The sequence below is a fragment of the Eptesicus fuscus genome, chromosome 7 (genome assembly GCF_027574615.1).
Source record: "Eptesicus fuscus isolate TK198812 chromosome 7, DD_ASM_mEF_20220401, whole genome shotgun sequence".
NCBI lineage: Eukaryota > Metazoa > Chordata > Mammalia > Chiroptera > Vespertilionidae > Eptesicus > Eptesicus fuscus.
Genome location: NC_072479.1, coordinates 49,159,255 through 49,181,241, shown reverse-complemented (window position 1 = coordinate 49,181,241; position 21,987 = coordinate 49,159,255). Strand labels below are relative to the sequence as shown.

The 21,987-nt window shown below is 39.7% G+C and overlaps 1 protein-coding gene across 1 annotated transcript in view; it reads right to left on the bottom strand.

Annotated features, from left to right (window-relative positions):
- Window positions 1-13,042, bottom strand: part of TAFA2 (TAFA chemokine like family member 2) — a 191,636-nt gene extending 178,594 nt beyond the window's left edge. Inside the window, exon 1 of the mRNA XM_054718591.1 lies at window positions 12,964-13,042. The gene's annotated coding sequence lies outside the window, so the exon portion shown is untranslated. The remainder of the gene's footprint in view (window positions 1-12,963) is intronic.
- Between the last annotated feature and the right edge of the window lie 8,945 nt (window positions 13,043-21,987).

Below are 21,987 nucleotides of genomic sequence, written 5' to 3'. Positions count from 1 at the left end.
GTTCTCTTACTAACCTACTGGCCTCTCATTTCAGGGTACTTTGCTGATATCTGTTTGTCTGGCTGACCTCTGAAAGGTCACTGCAGTGCCTCAAGGCTGTGCTGGAGCCTCTGTTAACTATTTCTCCCAGATTTCTCACCCAGATTCATGGCTTTAGTATGATCTCCTCACTGATAATTCACAAAAATTTCCCCCAACCCGAACATCTTACCTGAACCAAACTTTCCTATTCAACCAGGAGTTTAGCATCTTTAATTAGATGGCTAATAGATATGTCAAACTTGAAGGGTTGACTGTTACATTTCCTTCCATCTCCCTGACTATTTCTGCCTCATTCTTCATTGTACCACCATTCAGCCAAGCAAAAATTCAGAAGTCATCTTTGATTTTCCCCTTTCACTGACCCCCATTTCTAAACTTTCAGTACATCCTATGCTCAACATCTGAAATATACAATAAATCCATCTATTTATTTCCACCTTCATCCTTGTCCAAGTCTGACCTTCACTATGACAATGATCTCCTATTTGATCTCTGCTTCCACTCTTTCACCATAGCATTTTTCTTCTAAAAACTTAGACAGCCATCATTTTCTTTCTACATGAAAATCTTACTACTGCATCACTTAAAAAGTTTCTGATGCTGGAACTTAAAGGTTTCCAATGTACAACCAATGTATTATTATCAGAATAAAATTAAAATCCCATCTCCTTACCATGGCCTAGTAGACTACCTACATTTGATCACTTATCCTTCTCCCTCCCACTCACACCTCATTCCTAAAAAGCCAAACTCAAGTCCTCAAATCCTTAATAATGCCTAGTTCTTCTGCCTGAAAGTCCTCCTCATTCTTTAGATTTCTGGTCAGATTAAATCTTTTCAGAGAGGATTTTTCTGACTATCATATAGCTCAGTATCCAATTAACTATTATTTCCATCCAAAGAACTATTAACTATTATTTCCATCCTATCTAGTAAAAGAGTAATATGTAAATTGACCATAACTCAAACACACAAGATGGCTGCCCCCATGTGGTCAAAGATGATGCCCCCATGTGGACACAAGATGGCCGCCACAAGATGGCCGGCAAGGGAGGGCAGTTGTGGGCAATCAGGCCAGCAAGGGAGGGCAGTTGTGGGCGATCAGGCCTGCAGGAAAGGGCAGTTGGGAGGGACAAGGCCTGCAAGGAAGGGCAGTTGGGGGGATCAGGCCTTCGGGAAGGGCAGTAAGGGGTGACCAGGCCTGCAGGGGAGGGCAGTTGGGAGGGACCAGGCCTGCAGGGGAGGGCAGTTGGGGGGACCAGGACTGCAGGGGAGGGCAGTTGGGGGGACCAGGCCTGCAGGGGAGGGCAGTTGGGGGAAAGCAGGCCAACAGGAGAGAGCAGTTGGGGGGACCAGGCCTGCAGGAGAAGGCAGTTGGGGGTGACCAGGCCAGCAGGGAGGGCAGTTAGGGGTGACCAGGCAGGCAAGGGAGGACAGTTAGGGGTTACCGGGCCAGCAGGAGAGGGCAGTTGGGGGCAACCAGGCCTGCAGGGGAGGACAGTTAAGGGCGACCAGGCTAACAATGGATGGCAGTTAGAGGTGACCAGGCTAGCAGGGGAGAGTAGTTAGAGCAATCAGGCCAGCAGGGGAGCAGTTAGGCATTCATCAGGCTGTCAGGGGAGTGGTTAGGGGGTGATCAGGCTGGCAGGCAGAAGCGGTTAGGGGCAATCAGGCAGGCAGGCAGGCAAGTGGTTGGGAGCCAGCAGTCCTGGATTGTGAGAGGGATGTCCAACTAAACGGGCAGTCGGACATCCCTCGAGGGGTCCCAGATTGGAGAGGGTACAGGCTGGGCTGAGGGTCACCCATCCCCCCCATGCACGAATTTCATGCACTGGGCCTCTAGTCAATAATAATGTATTTGTTTGCATATTTTCTGACTCCTACCACAAGCATCTCAGTTTTACACAAGGAACCTTTTCTGTCTTGTTCACTACTGTGTTCCAACCATCTGGGTCTAGAACAGTGGCTGGCTCATGCTAAGCATTCAATAAATAGTTATTAAAAAATAAATTGTATAAAGCCCCTCCTCCTGATACCTAATAACCATTCCCCAAATTCCCTGAATTTCTTTTATTTGCATGTCAAAATTAATAGTCATGGAGAAATTGCTTGATTTGTGTGCCACTTTCTAATTTTAAGAAACATTTAAAATCTCTCGTTTCTCTGTACGTTGACTATTACATGAGTCAAAAAATGCAATTGCACTCATGAAGTAAAAAATGTCACGTTTATTTTTACTTCTGAGGAACTTCAAGAGCAAAAGCTCTTCTCTACAAAGTTGATTGTAATTTACTCTCATTAAAATTATCTTTCATACAATGGAATAATAATAGTTTAAGTGATTTGGGGGGAAATGCCTTGCTTTTGACAATACCTGCTATTCTTTTAAGATCCAACATCAGAAATTACTGAAAGCTTCTGTAATTTGGGGACCCTGACTGGCTTGGGGAAACAGACACAATGTTATAGAAGTTGTAAGTGGAAACCAACAAGACCATCCATCTATATCAACTATATGACCAATAAGGTAAAGAAAATATCGATTTGATCAGCATTAATATACTCTAGCAATTATTGGTGATGATCTAAACATATAACACACACCAAGAGCCCCTTGGCTTTGCAGCCATCATACCTGGTTGAAGGTAAACAATCTCCAAATAAAAGTTTGGACATTTGGATAAAAATATTACATGTTGTTTTTTTTCCTGATGGGACAAACACCTCCAAAACTCAGATATTTAAGAGGCAGAGTAGAAGAATGAGAGTGTAGAGAAATTCAAGGTATACATGCAAAATTTGGCTCTGCCTCTTACTGGTTTGTACTTGAGTGTATTATATATCTTTCCTTCATGGAATATTCACTGAGCACTTACTCTGCCAGGGGCTGAACTAGGTGTTATGTCTAAATAAAAGCCCTTAGAGTAATTTAGAGCCTTCATTTCCTCTTAGATAAAAAGAGAATAATACCAACCCCATTGATGATCAACCAAGATAAAGCAGGCAACATTCTTATCATGAAACACTTCAATAAATAACTTATAATGTTTATAATTTTCAACCAGATTATGCTAACCCATGGTCTACATGATTTCTCCTCGTGATTTACAGTATACACTTGAAATAAAAATTTAGACTTATTCAATTTCATTGGCAGGAATTACTTCGTAACTATTGGCCTGAGCATAAAATAAATAATAGTAAGAAAAAACAGATATACTTCCAAATTTTCAATGTGCCTAAAGGTTTATTAAATAAATGTTTCACTTGGCCTCAATTCTTTGATTCAATGAGAAAGTGCAAAAATCCACCATGTTGCTGAAACCGGTTTGGCTCAGTGGATAGAGCATCAGCCTGCGGACTGGAGGGTCCCAGGTTCGATTCCGGTCAGGGGCATGTGCCTTGGTTGCGGGCACATCCCCAGTGGGAGGTGTGCAGGAGGCAGCTGATCAATGTTTCTCTCTCATCGATGTTTCTAACTCTCTCTCCCTCTCAATTCCTCTCTTTAAAGGGTCAATAAAATATATTTTTAAATAAATAAATAAATAAACAAACAAATTATTTAATAAAAAAATATCTACCATGTTGATTTTATTTACCAAGATTTTTTTCATGTAATATCTTCAGCAGGTTGCCATCAACAATTAAATGCTAAAAAGGATTCAGAAGGGAAGTGTGCATTCAGTACTCATGGAATATTCAAGAGGTTGTGTGTTGTTTTTTTTCATTTTCTGGTTCTCCATTTCATAACAATAAATTGGTTAAACCTGGGAAGATAGCCAAGAGTATTATTCTGTTTCATAGAGAATTAATGTATCTAATTCAGTAGTACATGAGAGTCTTGCAGTATAACAGAACTATTTTATGACTATCTTTAAAAAGTAGTCTCTTATCTTCTCATGGAGTAAAAGATTATTGTTCAAAAGCATGTCATTACCAGGCCTTCTAATAAGTTTGCTAATTACTTGAAAGACATGAGAAGTACCACAAACGAAAGAGTAATAGATTGTCAGTTCTTTTGAAACTTACAGTTCAGTAACCCAACATTCCAATTACCTTAACATCAAGATACTAATTTAGAGTTACAAACTGTTATAACAATGATCCGATCCAAATTAAAGAAAAATTATTAGCTAACCTCTCAAAAGGTAAGATGGTCTTGATATTATTTCATTAACATTGAGGATCAAGCATAATATTGTACATAAGTGAATATGTAAAGTGCTAAATAAATGTATAGAATTCACATCACCAGATAGTTTCAGTATCACCAGACAGATCACTGTTACATATATTAAAAATTATGGAGGTCTCCAGAAATAATTTCCTCATATCACATTAGTATGAAATGAGATTTTAATTAGAAAAAAAGGTCTTCTTGTCCTCCTCAGTTATGAAAGCAAAGCATAATGAAAAATTCTTTTCTCCTACACAGGGGATAATAGCTTTTTGAAAAGTACCAAAAGGCAAATATTCATTTTATTAAGTCTCTGAACAAAATGCCTCTGACATCTATCTACTGCTACCAGGCACGCAGACACACTGGCTCACATGCAGGCCCCAAAGCTCTGTCTTTTTTCAGTGCTTTCTCAATTCACCTGAGTACACATGGAGAAAGCCAAAATTCAGTAATCATGTTGTTAACATGCATCTTGACTACTTTTAACCTCCCTCGCAACAAAGAAAGTGTACTACCTGATTCAGAGTAACAACAGAGACATGAAGCTGGTCCTTGATGGGTTGTCAAGAAGAAGCATAACTATTTTGAACACTGAATGTTAACTTCTAAGTACAAAATGAGGAAATAAACTAGGTAATACCTCATGGTCTTTGCCAACCCCTATATTTTACTGTATTATCAGAATGTTGCATTCTTTGCAAACCTAAGCCAAACTGATATTAACTTTCCCCAAAGTTAGTTTATTTCCTCACCTAAAGTGTAATTTGTAATCCTAAAGTGATCCAATAGTGCAATTTCTGGAAGCAAGTTCTGCGTGAAGGAGCCTGCATTTTACTGTCAGCAAGTCACCAGAAATGACAGTTTTCAGTCCCATGGACACAGTGAAGGATGTTCACAGACCAGGAAATCTGGAGAGAAAGGTATCCAAGGCCTTGCACGGGGTAAATCGTCAGTCACAAATTCATAAACTATTGTGAGCATTTTGACCTTGAAGTCACAGCATTTTCAAAGTTCTATTTTCTTGTTGGTAAAAATAGAGGTGAGTTACCAAAGTATGGGAAAAATCAGGCAATTTCAGAGCATCCTACGAATGCCTCGGGATGTATGGAAAAGTAAGGCGTAGACCCTCCTCATGGGTATAGCGGACAGACAAGGTGGTTTTATGTGAGATTTTGAGCCTCAGACGGAGCCGTCTAGGTTAGGAATACACATTTGGAGGGGAGGGGTCGCAGCATGGTGGGGTGTGGGGAGTTAGGACTAGGAGGCAGAAAGAGTTTGTTGTTAGCAGATTTAATAAGATAAATCTCTGGGGAAATGGCAGTATTTAGGAGAAGCAGAGGATGAACTGCCTGTCAAAGACACAGACACGAGAAGTGCAAGGTGAAGCAGCCAATGGGGGGCAGTCATGTAGGCAGGAAGTAAACAGCAGTGACAAATGCGGTAAAGAGACGGGAAACCACCCACTAGATGTTTATAGAATGGGGAAGGGGGGAATTGAGAGTGGTTCCACCTAAGGCTTCTGGTTTCCTATAATTAAAAGGCACAGTAAACTGTTGAAAATCGAAATGGGAAAATTTGAATATGGTCTTAAAGAAAGTGATGGAAGACAGGAATATTCACTGAGTGCATTTTCATCTTAAAGAAAACTTTTCTAGGCTATTGAAAGGAAAACATGATATACTTACTGCCTTTTAACCTGTTGCACTCGGATGTCGAGATTAAAATTACTCTTTGAATGTATCAATAATTTGAAATATAAAAAAATCCAAATAAATAAGTTTGTATGAAAAGAAACTCCAGCTTTTTATTCTACTGCCGCGCTTTGTAAAATCTGGGGTATTTAAAAAATTAAATCCCAAGTAGAATAAAGGAATTGAGAAAAAAGCAAGTGAGTGCAAAGGGTTAAATGTGTAAATATGGTAAATTTATTCAACAAACAATTATTAAAGGACATTATGGGGAAGCACAAAGATACATAAAGCAAATCTCTGATCTGACATCAAAAATTCAAGTGTGTAAATAATTCCCAATACAATGTAAAACAGGGCCCGAAAGGGATCACTAGAATTTTGTATGTGTGTGCTGTGTGTGTGGTGTATGGAGTGTGTGTGTGTGTGTGTGTGTGTGTGTGTGTGTGTGTGTGTGTGGCTAGTGGCTATGCTGCCCCATCCCAACTCTTTTCTCTTTCAGTCGCTCAGGACACAATGCATGCACAAATAAAATGATTCGGGGAATTTAGGGGTATAATCCATAGCTTGAAAAGAAATGTTCCACTCTTTTATTCATTTATATTGTAACTTGAGGGTTAGGAACATGTTTATAGGACTAACTAGAGATGCTAGAAAGGGTCATTCCCTCCTGACTTCCACAAAGTAGAGTTAGCTGAGGACAAGTGACAGCTGCAGAAGCTGGGGTGGCTGAACGGCTGTGACTCTGCCTGCCTCTCCACTCAGTGGACAACCTTTCTCCCAGAGGTTGACTCTGCGAAAAACATAATCAACAAACACCCTCTGGGCAGGACTTGGAGGTAAAGTGGCATAAATAATATTCTCTTTCCACAGGAGCTCCCAATTTAATTGGAAAATAAAACAACCATAAGAAACCTTTGATAACACACTGATTTTGTAAGCTGGTAAGACAACTCAAGAGGAGCTGGCTCAGGGTTGTGCATTATTCTTGCCAAATCCATGCAATAGACTGAAATATATAAGGAAAAAGAAAATGTAAAGAAGAAATCAAAGAGGAAAGAATACATTTAAGGGGAAGCTGTGGAAGAGGGAGGAATTGTGCTGAGTCTGAAAACTAGGTAAAGGTCAAGACCCCACACAGCACAGCAAAAGCAGCCATCACAATTAGTACCCTCTTTGCCATTCCTGCTGATAAACTCACCCTGTGCAACTCTGAACCATCTGTGTTTCCTCAAGGCACGTAACTATCAGCCCTAACCCTGCCAATGATTAGGACAGCTCTATTTTAGGAGGCATTTACTTCAAAGATCAGATGTTTGGCTGTTTCTTTGTCTTCGGGACTTACAGAAATAAGACAAGCAGTTTGCCTATAAGTTCCCTGCATGGCTAAGGACTTGAATCATGTATAGATGTTCACAAAGGTTGCATCTGTTGGTATTGTGTCCTCAGAAGAAAATAGCTGTGTTTGCTTTACATGGTACTTTCTGAGCTATTCATTTAAGACTGGATGGGAAACAGAAAGTCATAGCAATTTACCATAACTAACACTCTTATAATCGCTCAGCAGCAGGAAGTTCCTTTTCTCCATTCTCAACTCTGTATTCCCACCTTCACCCAGGTTCTGGGTAGCATTTCAAGTGAAGAGGCAACAGAACTGACCCAACCCTCCAAAAACTCTAAACTATCAACAACCTTACCATTTCTCTTGCATTCATTATTCCTAATCAAGCAAGTTCCATGTACCACTAAGTTGTAAGCTAAGTTATGTTCCACTCTACATGTCTGAATTAAATCATGACATTTTTCACTCACACAGCACTTCAAATAGTTTGCCTTGGGTACCAAATTAAATACTATAAGGAATTTACTGTCAGGTTTAGGTACAGGTACTGAAAAGCACGCTAATCTTTAGAAAGCCCACACTTGTCATGCATTCAGTGATCAAGGTTATCAGCCCTACTTTTCTTTCTGTGGCAGAGCAAGAACAAAACCAGGGTTGGTGCCAGAGAAGGGGAAAACAGGCATCAGGCCCAGACAGTGAGTCACAAATAGAACTGGGGGTGAAACCAGGATTGATGACAAAGAGCCTAAGTGAGAGATATGTCAAGAACCTGAGAAGGTCAAACAACAGAATAACAGCCAGAAAACAACAAGCAAGGCTCTCATGAAGGACGTGAGCAATCAAAATGCAAACTACATAGGACACTGAAAAGGATGTAGAAAACCTCAAAGAAGAAGAACCAAACCAATACCAAACAGAAGCTAATGCCTCACTCCCACTAGCTAGTAGTTCTGATGGAGCCCTTATTGAGGAGATAACTTAAAATTTTTATCCAAACTCCCCACTGGGATGTGAAACGGATAATTGCCTGTCAAGTACCTGCAAAGCACTTTACATACATTATCTCACTTAAACCTCAAAACAACTCTATAGGCATTTATAAATTCTCTATTTTATGCATGAGATATCCAAGGCTCAGAAAGGTAAATTACTGCTTTAAAGTTGCCCAGTTCTTTAAGAGCCAGAACTGGGATTCAAAGTATTCGTTTCTCTATAATATGCTGTCATACTAATGTTTATACATTGCAAAATGTTTGTAGTTCTCTTTCTAGAAAGCTGCTGTCCAATATGGTTGCCACTAGCCACATGTGATCACAAAATTAAAAATTTATAGAATCAATACTGGTAATATAAATAAGAGAAATTGTTCTGGTGTAGCACAATAGGGAGTGGTAGTGAGTACGGTAAATAAGTGATGCATATCTGTCTAAAGGCATGAAATTTGAAAGTTTTAAAAACATTATGCAACAGTTGTGAAGGAGGTAGCCACAGACAATCTTTTCTCCTAGTTTTGATGCTGTAGGCTTTATTACGCTAAATGAAACAAAGTTAAGAAGAAAGAACCAGGCAAGAAAATAGGCAGACACAGAGGTATGAAGGAAGGAATTGAGCATAAAATGATCCTGATTACTAAATAAAGTAAGTGCCCATCTGAATAGGACCCAAGAAATCCGCATCACCAATTGGTATTTATAATACAAAGCCTTAACATTTCTCAAAAGACTTTACTGGTATTTGCTGATTATTATAAACAATCACACCTGAAGGTAACGCTAATTCAACAGCTTTTGTTAAAGAAAAAAACTGGAGACATTGGGGAAGAAATTTACTCAGAGTTGCATAACTTATGATGGCACTTTGAAAGCCTGACTACCATTCTGGCCATGGTCAAAGGATCACATTTCTTCCTGTTTAATAGGACAGATAGAAGTCAGGAGGATGTGAATCACGGGGAGCAAGTATATAGGGATCATGATCCTGACTTCCAAGTATCTGTAACATTTCTGAGTAATATTTGTTGTACTATTTTGCTTTCTCAGTCATTTAATTCTCAAACCAATGAATGGGGTCAGTAATAATAGAAGCCAATGCCCTTCATGCAAGAAAGTCACAATCTGGTCAGAGAGGAACACGTGCCTCTAAGGTAGCTATGAAACAAGGCTTTAGGTCACTCAGATGACAGAAGGAGCTAGATGCCATATCCTCACAACCTCTCATCTGAGTCCTGAGAGCTATGGTTTCACTGTATTCAGAGTAAGAGTAACAAAAGAAACATCTATCTAAATAAAAACCTTTTAAAGTGATTGTGTTATATAATAATACTAGAGGCCCAGTGTATGAAATTCACTCCCAAACATCCATCCAATCTTCTCTACAAGATCCCCACTCAGAGGGTGTCCCACATCTTCTCCAAATCATCCCATGAAGAGAAATTTACTCCCCCCAATTAGAACAAATTTTCTCAGTAGCTCCTGGCCCTACGTTATGTGAATTCAGATTGCCCATATATATACGGGTAGCTATCCCCTTTTCCATTACTGATCCAAGCCATCTCCAGGGCCTTTCGTCCTTCTTCATATGAAATGACATAAAACCCTTTGTCCCTGAGGTCATTCTCTTCTGAACAGGTTCCAGTTTGTCTATGTCCCTATTGAAAGATGAGATCCAGAACTAAATGTAATAAAAGGAGAATATATACCATAACAGTTTTTTTTTTTTAAAATGGGCCCTGTGGTCAGATAAATCTGTTAGAATACCAGCTCTAAAACTGCCAACTGTTTGATCTTCAGCAAGTTAATTAACCTCTCTGGTCTGTTTACTCATCTAAATATCCCTGTACTAGGGATCAGAATGTTTCATTATATTCCTTAAAGCTTGATTAAAAGGATTAAATGTAGTGAGTATAATGCTTAGTAGGGTATCTGATACATAGCAAGGTTTTAATAAATGGGTAGTTGCTTTTATAGTATTACTGTTTTTACTCTCCAGCTGTAATCTGACTAACCCAAAAAAATAGCATGACTGTTAAGTCATCTCTGAAGTTGTGTAAAATTTACTGGAAGACTCTCTAGGCTTTTGTGTGTATGTTTTATTCTCTTATTTCTTGGCTTGATAACTCACCCACCTCTGGCTTTTGCCTTCATCCCACTTTTATTGAGAAAAATATTTCCGAGTGGGGATACCTGAGCCATGTGTCACAGCAAATCTTCAGTGTGGCTTCAAGATAAACCTCGTATTCCCAATTGACAGAACCACAGTGAAAATTCCAAATTAATCTAAGATGCTCTCCATTTTTGTTTGAAAAAATAATTAAGGAAGGATGTATTTCAGGTTTTATGCTTTCTTATCCAAATTATGTACAGATGCTGCATAGAAATGTATTCTTAATAGGTATATTAACTATAATAAGTTCACTCACATCATTGTCATTCATGTCTAATTAACCTAAAAGCCCCACTGGGAGTAGTAAGAACTTCTGCAAGGCAATGAGAGTGAGTTGTTTGGATCTCCCAGCCCCCAGTGCTGCCATTTAAATATACAGGATAGGAGAGGGAAATGAAGATGAGTGTTCAATATCAAGAGGGTTAACTGTCAGGAGAACCTGATAGGACTCTTTAATAGCATAGATCTGAAGTCATCAGACATGAAAACTTTCATTTGACAAGAAAAGCTCTTGTGACATAATAAAACAAAGAAAAAGCATAAAACAGCCCCTATGAATCAAAATCTAGACAGCATTTTGAAAGGAGTGCATGCACATTTTTTGTTCATAATTTTTACCTGTCAGAAATTAAACATTTAGTTTTCCTTAATAAGGTCAAAGTCATATCCAGTTCTTTGTGTAGTATCCCTAACAATTATGCATCCAGACTATGTTTGATTATGTCCATTGGTGAGGGCTCACTACCTCCCAAGGCATAGTATTCCTTGATGAAGATCTCTTTTGGTTAAACATTTCCTCCTTTTATTCAATTGATCTCTATACCCTGCATAACTCCTCCACTCCAATAGTTGGCCTGTGCTCTCTAGAATGACATGTCAAAAAGCTCATCAGGTAGGAGACTGAAGGGGATGAGCTGGTGGATGTTTGGGGACAGTGCATTTCCCCTGCTGTCTGTTAAAGCATGAGGGCCGCTTATTTCTATGGGAGACGAGCCTTCGGTCCTACTTTCCGAAGTGGGGGCCAGAGAAATAAAGGACGAAAATGTCTGTCTGTTCCTTGAGTATAAGTCTATCCAAGCTACACACTAGGCACATACTGAAAGGCCCAAGAAATCATGTGAAGAAAAAAAAAAATCCTTGAATACCTTGACCAACTGGCAGGCATATTATACTGAAGATATACTGGATTCTCAATTTATATCGGATATAAGAACCATGCTTGTTTAAAATGCAGACTATTGGGTTCCATTAATTCAGTACCTCTGGTGTGGGGCCTAGGAGTCTTCGTCTGTAGCAAGGGAAGGCTCTTTGGGAAATGCTGGGGCCACAGTTAAGAGCTCTGGATTCAGAAAGATTCGAGTGAATACGTGGGTTTGCCAGTACCACCTGTATTTCTTATTCAGTAAAATGGAGATGATAATGATAGTTCAAATTTCTTTAGGTTGTTACAAGTATTAAATAACAACATGGGTATAAAGCATAAAGCATACCACATATAATGGACCATTAAGTAATTTGTAGCAATTATTATTTTATTTTTTATTATTATAATGTATTGATTTCAACTTTCTCTTGGGGAATTATTTATACAATCAAGACCATACTTCCTACTTGACTTTCTTTTTCTGATGCTCTATTTAAAATGCAGAAGATAATTTTGAAAATAGGGCATAGAGGAATCAACTATAAGACCTGTTAACTTAATATTCATATGTCTTTCAAGTCCAACCCTTCCTCCTTTCAACTTCCCTTTCCCCAGACACTACCTTTTCATTCTCACAGCCATTTCTCTTGTCTAAGGCCTCTGTCAATATTGTGCTTTTTGCCTAGAAAGCCTTTCTAACTGCCTTTCTGAATAGCTAAATAATTTCTATCTGTGGAAAACACTCAGCTCGCCCATCACCTCCCCAATGCCATCTTTCTGACCATTGTATTTTGTTTTCTAATTATATGATGGTCAATTTCTTCACTTATTTCATTTTCTCAAGTCTAAACATGTGAGTAAGAGTAGGAAATAAAGAAATGGGACAAAGAATGGTAGGTAATCATTCAACCCGAAACAGTAAAGTCTGTTTCAATTGCTTAATTCAGGCAAATGCATTTTTGGCCCAGCTTATCAGTATAATATCATCAATTTTCCACTTCACTTTCTTAATGTTGACTCATGATAAAATTTCTCAGTCTCTTCAGTTAATTATAAAAGTGAAATTATTATATGTAAAATTTTAAAATAATGATCACGAAGACAATTTTTAAAGTACCTAAAGCATTATGAAGCACTGAAATTAAAATATCTATAGTGTTAATATAACATATAACTGATATAATAAATTAGCACTAATTTGGACACTAAATGAGATAGTAAAATATGAAGGAATGTACATTCCATTGACAACTGAATTACTAATAAGTATACTATGCAGAACAATGTAATATTCTGATAATGTAATAGTATAACAATAAGCCTGCCATATAGAATACTAGGTGGTAATGTTAAGCCACTATGAAAAAATAAAAGACAAATGGGGAGTTGTCAGAGCAATACTCACTGACAGGATACAGACTGAGACAAGATAAGGTAGTAGCCATGCCAATTTTGGGGCAAAAATTCCCTCTGGAAATGCCAGTGCAAAGGTCAAGAGTCAGAGGCCAATGTGCCTGGAAGAGAATAAGCAAAAGGGAAAGCAGGAAGAGCCAGCAGCAGAAAGAAAATGGTGGGTCAGGTCATAATGGGAGTTACTGGCCATTATGAGGAATTGGCTCTTACTCTGAGTGGCAAAAAAAGCTACAGGAGTATTTCAGCAGAGGATTGCCAAGAACTGGCTTAGGTACTAAATATATCACTCAGGGTGCTTGATTGAGGTATATGGAGGAAGGGAGACAGAAGGGGGACCACTTAGGAGATTATAAACTAATCCAGGCCAAAATATTGGTGATTTAGACCAGAGTAATAACAGAGGAGGTGGTGAGAAGTAGCCAGATCATTTGAAGGTACAGTAAAAAGACTTACTGATAGACTGAATGGGAATATAAGAAAAAGAAAGTCTCTCCATCAGTAGATGAATGGATAAAAAAGGCTGTGGTACATTTACACAATGGAATACTACTCAGCTATAAAATAGAAGGAAGTCTTACCCTTTGAAACAGCATAGATGGGCCTGAAGAGCATTTGCTAAGTGAAATAAGCCAGTCAGAAAAAGACAAGTATCATATGATGTCACTTATATGTGGAATCTAATGAACAAAACAAACAAACAAAATAAAAACAGAGTGATAAATACAGAGAACAGACTGATAGCTGTTAGAGGGGAGGTGGGTTAGGAGGCTGGGAGAAAAGGTGAAGGGATTAAGCAAAAACAAACAAAACCCTTATAGAGACAGACAACAGTATGGTGATTACCAGAGGGAAGGGGTTTGTAGAGGGAAGTACAAGAGGGTATAGGGAGACAAGTGGTGATGGAAGGACTTGAATTGGGGTGGTGAACACACAATACAATATACAGATGATGTATTATAGACTTGTACCCCTGAAACTATATAATTTTATTAACCAATGTCACCCCAATAAATTCAATAAAATAAAAAAATAAACAAAGAAAAAAGAGGTCTCAAGGATGACTCCAATGTTTTGGAGTTGTGCAGTGAAAGAACAGAATTACCACTATCTGAGATGGAAAAGGCTATCAGTTCTCCATGGAATTGTGGAATTAAGCAATTCAAATATATAAGTGAAGAATTTAGGATAAAGATCTATATGCAAATACTAGTTATGGAACCACTAGCATATTGGTGTTATTTAAATATAGAAGTAGATGGTATGACTATGGGCGAGTCTACAGAAAAGAGAAGAGGATTAAATACTGGACTCAAGGCTCCACCAACATTGAGAGGTCAGGGACAAAAAAAGCAACCAGTAAAGGAGACTGAGAGAAAATGAGGTAGGAGAAATAAGCCAAATAAAGAAAGCTGAACAAGGAAAAGTATGTGATCAACTACGTCAAATGCTGTTAATATATCAAGATGAGGATTAAGAACTGAATATTAGATTTAGCGTAGTTAAAGTCTTTTGTTATCTAAATAATATCAGGCTTAGCAGAGTGATGACACATGAAATATATTATAAGAGAGAATGGTAGAAAAGCAAAGGGATGTAAAATAATAGAACTGATTATGGAACTGATGGAAAAGTGCAATAAAAAAAACTTAAAATATATTGGTACAATGACAGCATGTTTGTATACTGCTGAAAATGATCCATAAAGAGGTGAATAACTGATGATGGAAAGAGAAGGAAAGTCACTAGAGTCATGTCCTTGGGAGGTGAGATAAATAGAATCCACTAAACAAAGTGGAGGGATTGGCTTTCGATAGGAACAGGAATACTTTTTCTATGGTAATGGTTCACAATGCTGGCTAGACAGAAATATCTCCAGGGAAATATTTTTAAAATGTAATACTCAGGCCCCAACTAACAGGTTCTGATTTAATTTGTCCAGTGTAGGAGGCATCTGTAGATTTATAAAATTCCCAGGTGATTCCAGTATGCCCACAGTGTTGAGAACTACTGCTGCTTGGTAGGAGACAGGAAGGCCAATGCTGATGGGTGGGTAAATATGCTGATGGAAGTTCTCTGCTGATCCTTCAGTTTTCTCAATAAATCAGGAAGATAGTCATCAGGGAAGAGTGAGGATGAGGATGAGGTGCTGGGCTTGAAGGAGAGAGGAGAAATGCTCTTGACAGACCTTGAAGAGCCCAGGGAAAAGTTATGGGAAATGGGAAGGGTGAGAGGAGGCAAAATAGGAGATAAGAAAACCTAATGGAAATTAAAATGTGGGAGAGGTTTGGAATCTCTTGTGGGAAATAAATTTAAAGCAATAAAGGGCAATTGAAGCCAGTCCTAATGAGCTCAAGGCAGAATGTGATAGTCAGACGGAGAGTGTTCGGAAATAACGGAAAAAGAATCTAGGGTTCTCTCTTGACCCTTAGGTGGAATCAAGGAGTTCTGGAGTAATAGAGTATCCTTAGCCCTCCTGTTGGTGGAATGTCTGGTCACGCTTTAAAATTTAAAGTAAAAACCAGTACAAATAAAAGTATATCTTTTTTTTTTTTAATTGAGGTGGTGATGACAACAGTGAAAGGAACATGGAATTTGGAAACAGACATTTGAGATTAAATACCAGCTATAGTAATTTTTAACCAAACTTGCTTTTAAAGATTTCATAGCCAACTGTCCCCTAGCCATCATGACCCTAAAGAGATTTATGGTTGCACAAGCTATCCCTTAGCACCCTTATTCTGTCTGTGTTATCCTAATCTCTAGCATACTCTTCTGGAAGAGTAGAATCACTAATAATCATGATAGAGATAACATCATTAAGCACAATTTGCAAGGGCTCTGGGGTCAACAGGCCAATAGAACTGGATGGGCAATTTAGTATCAAGAGCCAAGGCAGGGCCATGTCACCAAAGGATCAATAAAATATCAGTACAACAGCAACTGATGGCAAATAAAAAGCAACACACAGCATTTAATACTTCTTTGATGCCAAAACCATTCAAAAGCCCCTTGGAGATTATGATTGTCATTAGGGAGAAGGAGAGGAGAATAATCTTTACCTGATGATTCACCCAAAATAGACAAGTTTTAAACCAAAAGTGACTGTACAACCTTAAGCTGGCAAGATTAAGTCTCCTATCTTAGAGTAAAAATGAAGCCTTGAGAACCAAGATGGCGGCATAGGTAAATGCCTGTGCTTGCTGCCTCTCACAACCACATCAAAATTACAACTAAAATCCAGAACAACGGGAAAGCTGGCTGAATGGATGTACTACAACTAGAGAAGCAAAGAAGAAAGCACACTGAGACTGGCAGGAGGTGCAGAGGCACAGAACGGGCTGGTCCAGCACCCAGGTGTGCCGCTTTTTTACTTGGGAGGGAGAACGCCTCTGAGAGGCCGCCCAGAGGAGCAAGGGGTCCAAGCCTCACACCAGACCTCCAGCCCAGGGTTCCAGGGGGGGGAAAAAGTCCCTAGGGGCAGTAAGAACTACAGGTTGTAAAAACCAGTGCAGATTGGGGTTGAGTGACACACAGGCTACTGGAGACCCAACTGCTCCTCTTAAAAGGCCAGCACCACAAACAGAATTTAAAAGCTCCCACTTCCTCTGAGCTCCAGTGCTGGGCGAGGCTCTGGGGGACCTAGACACATATGGGAAGAAACTGGACTGTCTGGCATCAGGGCAGGAATGTGGGGGTGGCTTTCTTCCAGATGGAGGTACTCACAGTGGTCATTGTTCCCATGCTGGGACTGCCCCAGTGCAGGACTGTCTGGAAGCCATTTCTGTTTGCTCCACCCTGGTGATTCCCTGAGACCCTGCCCCACCCAATTTACAACCCCAACCAAGCTGTGCACAGAGGCTTTTGCATATGAATGGTCTGTCTTTTCTCAGGCTAAAAATCTGTCAAGCAAGCTGAAGCTGGGTCAGGGAGCCCCAAACCTATCAAGAAAAGGCCCAAGACCCCACACCAGCACCAACATGCTTTGCTTCACATCTGGGCCTTGTCTGAGCACTGCCAGACCCAATACAAAGTGGAGAATCTGCAGATCTCTCTGTAGCTCCTGCTGGATGGCCCCAGGCAGTGACTGACTTTGCACCTCCCTGGAGACCCAAGAGCCAGTGTACACAGTGGTCAGTGTGAGACCATTACAGATTACAACTCTTCACATCCGTAAGAGACACACTCAAGGGGCAGACTTAGTGAGCACCAAAGCCCCACTGAAGCAAGTCCTGCCCCATAAGGGTGTCTCCTGCACAGCAGCTCTCCCACTATAGTCACAGCTGGTCCCCACATCCAATTGGCCTAGAGTTCAATTCTTCCCAGTGACACTAACAGCAATCAAGGCTCAACTACAACAAAATTGTGCACACAGCCCACAAAGGGGTGCACCAAAAGTGTCCACCTTAGGTGATTGGGGAGACTGAGCCACTGGGCCCTATAGGACACCTACTACACAAGGCCACTCTGTCAACTCAAGGAGACTTAGTAGCTACCCAATACATAGAAACAAACACAGGGAAGCAGCCAAAATGTAGAGACAAAGAAACATGTCACAAATGAAAGAAATGGAAGAAAGCAAACTACTGGATATGAAGTTCAAAACCACAGTTAAGAGGTTACTCAAGAATCTTCTAGAAACCTCTAAAGAACTTAGTGAGACTTTCAAAGATCTTAGTGAGAATGCCAAAAAAAAATGGAAAAGAACCAGTCAGAAATTAAGCATACACTGACTGAAATAAAGAATGATATACAGGGATTCAACAGTAGACTAGAGGATCCCAAGAATCAAGTAAAAGATTTGAAATACGAAGAAGCAAAAAACACCCAACCAGAAAAGCAAAAAGAAAAAGAATCCAAAAATATGAAGATAGTGTAAGGAGCCTCTGGGACAACTTCAAGTGTACCAACACCCAAATTATGAGGGTGCCAGAAGAAGAGAGAGAGCAAGATACTGAAAACCTATTTGAAGAAATAATGATAGAAAAGTTCCCCTACCTGGTGAAAGAAATAGGCTAACAAGTCCAGGAAGCACAGAGAACCCCAAACAAGAGGAATCCAAAGAGGACCACACCAAGACACATCATAATTAAAATGCCAAGGGCAAAAGACAAAGAGAGAATATTAAAAGCAGCAAGAGAAAAAGTTAGTTACCTACAAGGAAGTACCCATATGACTGTCAGCTGATTTCTCATCAGAAACTATACAGGCCAGAAGGGAGTGGCAAGAAATATTCAAGTGATGAATAACAAAAACCTACACCAAGATTACTTTACCCAGCAAAGCTATCATTTAGAATTGAAGGTCAGATAAAGAGCTTCACAGATCAGAAAAAGCTAAAGGAGTTCATCACCACCCAATGAGTATTATATGAAATGCTGAAGGGTATTCTTTAAGAATAGGAAGAAGAAGAAGGTAAAGATAAAAAAATATGAACAACGAAGTGACAGCAAATACATATATCAACAACTGAATCTAAAAATCAAATGAATAAAAAATCTGATGAACAGAAAAAAATGGTGAATGGAATAGAATCAGAGGCATGGGAATGGAACAGACTGATGATTCTCAGAGGGAAGGGGGCTTGAGGGGTGTGGGAAGAGATTAGACAAAGATCTTATATGCATGTATTATTAGCTATGGACACAGACAATAGGGTTGTGAGGGCCTGGGGTGAGGTGGGAACCAAGTAGAGGGGAACTATGGGGGGTGGGGGGCAGGGGGGAAGAGGGATATCTGTAATAATCTCAACAATTAAGATTAATTTTAAAAAATTATAGCCTCAAGAGCCAAACTAAATTCAGAAAAAAAACACACAGAAACTTACATCTTTATATCCCCTTCATGTTAAGGAGCCATTTCAATAATAGTAAGAAACATGCACTGAGCACTTAGTATGTGGTAAGTTTCATCTAAACAGTTCACATGGATTATCACATTCCTCTTCATGGCAATCCTCTGAGTAAACACTATTATTTTCTCTATTTTGCCAATAAGAAAGCTAAAATCTCATACCTTCTCAGGGTCAAAACCAAGATTTGAACTGCTGGGTACAAAGTCCCTGATCCTGATCAACTTGTTCCATGTTAGTACAGCCTCAATCTAGTAGAACAAACCATTTATATAGTCAACATTTTAGGGCATTACTTTTGGACATTAGATTCAGTGGATATCTCCAAGACTTGTTTTTCCACCAGATTCAAGTTCCTCAAGACCTTAGAACATATTTTCACAATTTTCAGTACCCCTCATAGTACTCTGTATGACTTAGGAAGAAACTAATGTCCTGAACAGCGATGTCCATAATCCAGTTTGTCAGGGGCCATGAAGCAGGATGGTCCACATGGGGGTAGCACCTCCTTTGATAGCCTTGATGTTAAATCCTAAGAGGATTCCATGGCAGAAGTAATGTGGTGCCAACATCTCAAGGAGTACAGTGAGAACTTGTCTCCCACGTCAACCCAGTGATAGTTGGTTTAATAAAATACGTAGACTGACAGATGAGAGATCATTGATAGCCTCCTGATCCGAGATTTTAGTTACTCATGGTCAATGGCAGTCCAAAAATGCTAAATGGAAAATTACGGAGATAAACAATTCATAAGCTTTAAATTGTGTGCCATTCTGAGTAGCATGACATAATCTTGCACCGTTCTGCTCAGTCCCACCCAGGATGCGAATCAGCCCTTTGTCCAGCATATCCATGCTGTACGTGGAGTACAATGGGATATTTTGTGAGATAGAAAGAGATGATATTCATATAACTTTTATTATAGGACTAGAGGCCCAGTGCATGAAAATTAGTGCACTTGTGCACTTGGACGGGGGGGGGGGGGGGTTCCTCAGCCCAGCCTGCACCCTCTCTCAGTCCAGGACCCCCCAGTGGATGTTCACCTGCTGACTTAGGCCCTCTCCCTGGGGGATCAGGCCTATATTGGCAGTCAGAAATCCCTCTGGCAGCCTGGGAGCCCTCAGGGGATGTCCGACTTGGGGAGCGGGACTAAGCCACGTTGGACATCCTTAGCACTGCCGAGGAGGCAGGAGGCTCCCATCACCTCTGCTACTCTCACAGCTGTCAGCCAGGCTTGTGGCTGAGCAGAGCTCCCCCTGTGGGAGCGCACTGACCACCAGGGGGCAGCTCCTGCATTGAGCGTCTGCCCCCTGGTAGTCAGTGTGCATCATAGCAACTGATAATTCCCAGTCGTTCCACTGTTAGGGTCAATTTGTATATTACTCTTTTATTATATAGAATAATTATTCTAGTTTATTAGTAGTAATTGTTGTTAATCTCTTACTGTGCCTAATTTATAAATTAAACTTCATCATAGGAATGTGTGCATAGGAAAAAAACCATAGTGCACATAAGGTTCAGTACTAGCTGTATCCCCTGTGGCTAAGGTGGGACTGCTGTATTTCCTTTTACTACATGTCGAAGTAGCTATGACTTTAAAAGATGTCCAACACGTTTTGCTCCTTGTGCCACCATCAATGTAATCTTTATCATCAATAGCTACAGTTTTCATAAGGCATTCTGATTAAAGTGTATTTTCTTTTTTTGTTTCAATTTTAGGATTACCGAAAACTCTGATCCATTCTGTGTGTTGTCTCTCAGCTCTCAAAATTAATCCCTGCTATACGCACATGAAAATTAATCTCATGCTGGATGCCTGTATTAGATTGGAAATCTTAGAAACCTTGGTTCATCTGATACATAAAAATTCTTATTTTAGTTTTAGATGCAAATACTGTAGTACCCCAATTTAAATCAATGTCATAAAGAAGGCATAACACCTGACCTTATGCCATGGGAGCCCTTAGCACTATCCAGCTGTTGTGAAATTGGATACATACCTTTTAATGCCTTTCTGTAATAAGCATATTATATGAATGCCATGAATGAGGAATACACACTCCTACCCTGTAATTTTCACTGCAGCTTACCCGTGGTCTTTTGTAAAACTACACATCACACAAAATCTTGGATCTGCTCTGCTTCTTCCGGTAGTCCAAAAAACTAAAGAGAAATAAGCTATTTTAACATCCAGTATGGAAGGTCCTGTTTAAGTCTAGCTGCATATGTCCCCGGTGGTCATAGTCATTTTGTAATGTTACAAGGGCTTTTGTTTTCAAATGCACAGTGTGCTTGTACAGCAGCTTTATCAGATTAATTATCTTCTTTGGGAAATCTTCTGGAACACAAAAAGTAATATACAACAAACCAATTTTTGTATCAGGTTTGTGCCAGGCAATTTCTATAATCAAAATCCTGTACATAGGATTCTTGCTTGCCTCCAAAAATATATTTGAAGACAATTCTGCTTCACCTATGTTTTCATTCCTTGCGAATATACCTAAGCATAAATTTCCTCCTTCACCTCATACCTTTATTATTTTTTACCTCAGCTACATCAAATAACATCATAAATCACTGACTTGTTTCAAATTGAATTTTGTACCAGAAAAACAAATTCTCTTAACCAAAGTAGTAAAGCGGTATCTATTATTAGCATGCATAAACAAAAAACACCCAAATGGCATTTGAAAGGGAGAAGGACAGTTTGTAGATTTTCCTATTTGGGCAATAGTCTCTGCGGGGTCACCTCAAATGCCGCCCACGGGTCTATCAGGGATGGTGCCCTTTACAGCGAAAGACAAGGGGCCGCGATGCACACGCGGCAATGCTATTTTCCTTTTCCACTTGTGTTCCAGTTTTGAAAGGAAACTTTAAGGTGGTGACCCAGGAGTGAGAGTGGCAATAACAAATGCTTTCTGGGGCTGGGAAATGAAGTAGCCAGAAAGGTGAAAAGTGAAAAGCAGATGATGTTCCAGCAAGGAGGGGATAGACATCATGCACCCCCTACATCTTTTAATGCCCCGGCATAGGCCCCCACAGCACTTCTGTTCAGTAGGGCTCTAGACTTTCTACTCCCAAGTAACTCCGTTTACCTTCCACATCCTTCCTCTTCCTAGCAGAGAACTGATTCCTTAATGATTTATGGTAGTCCATTGTAATAGAATT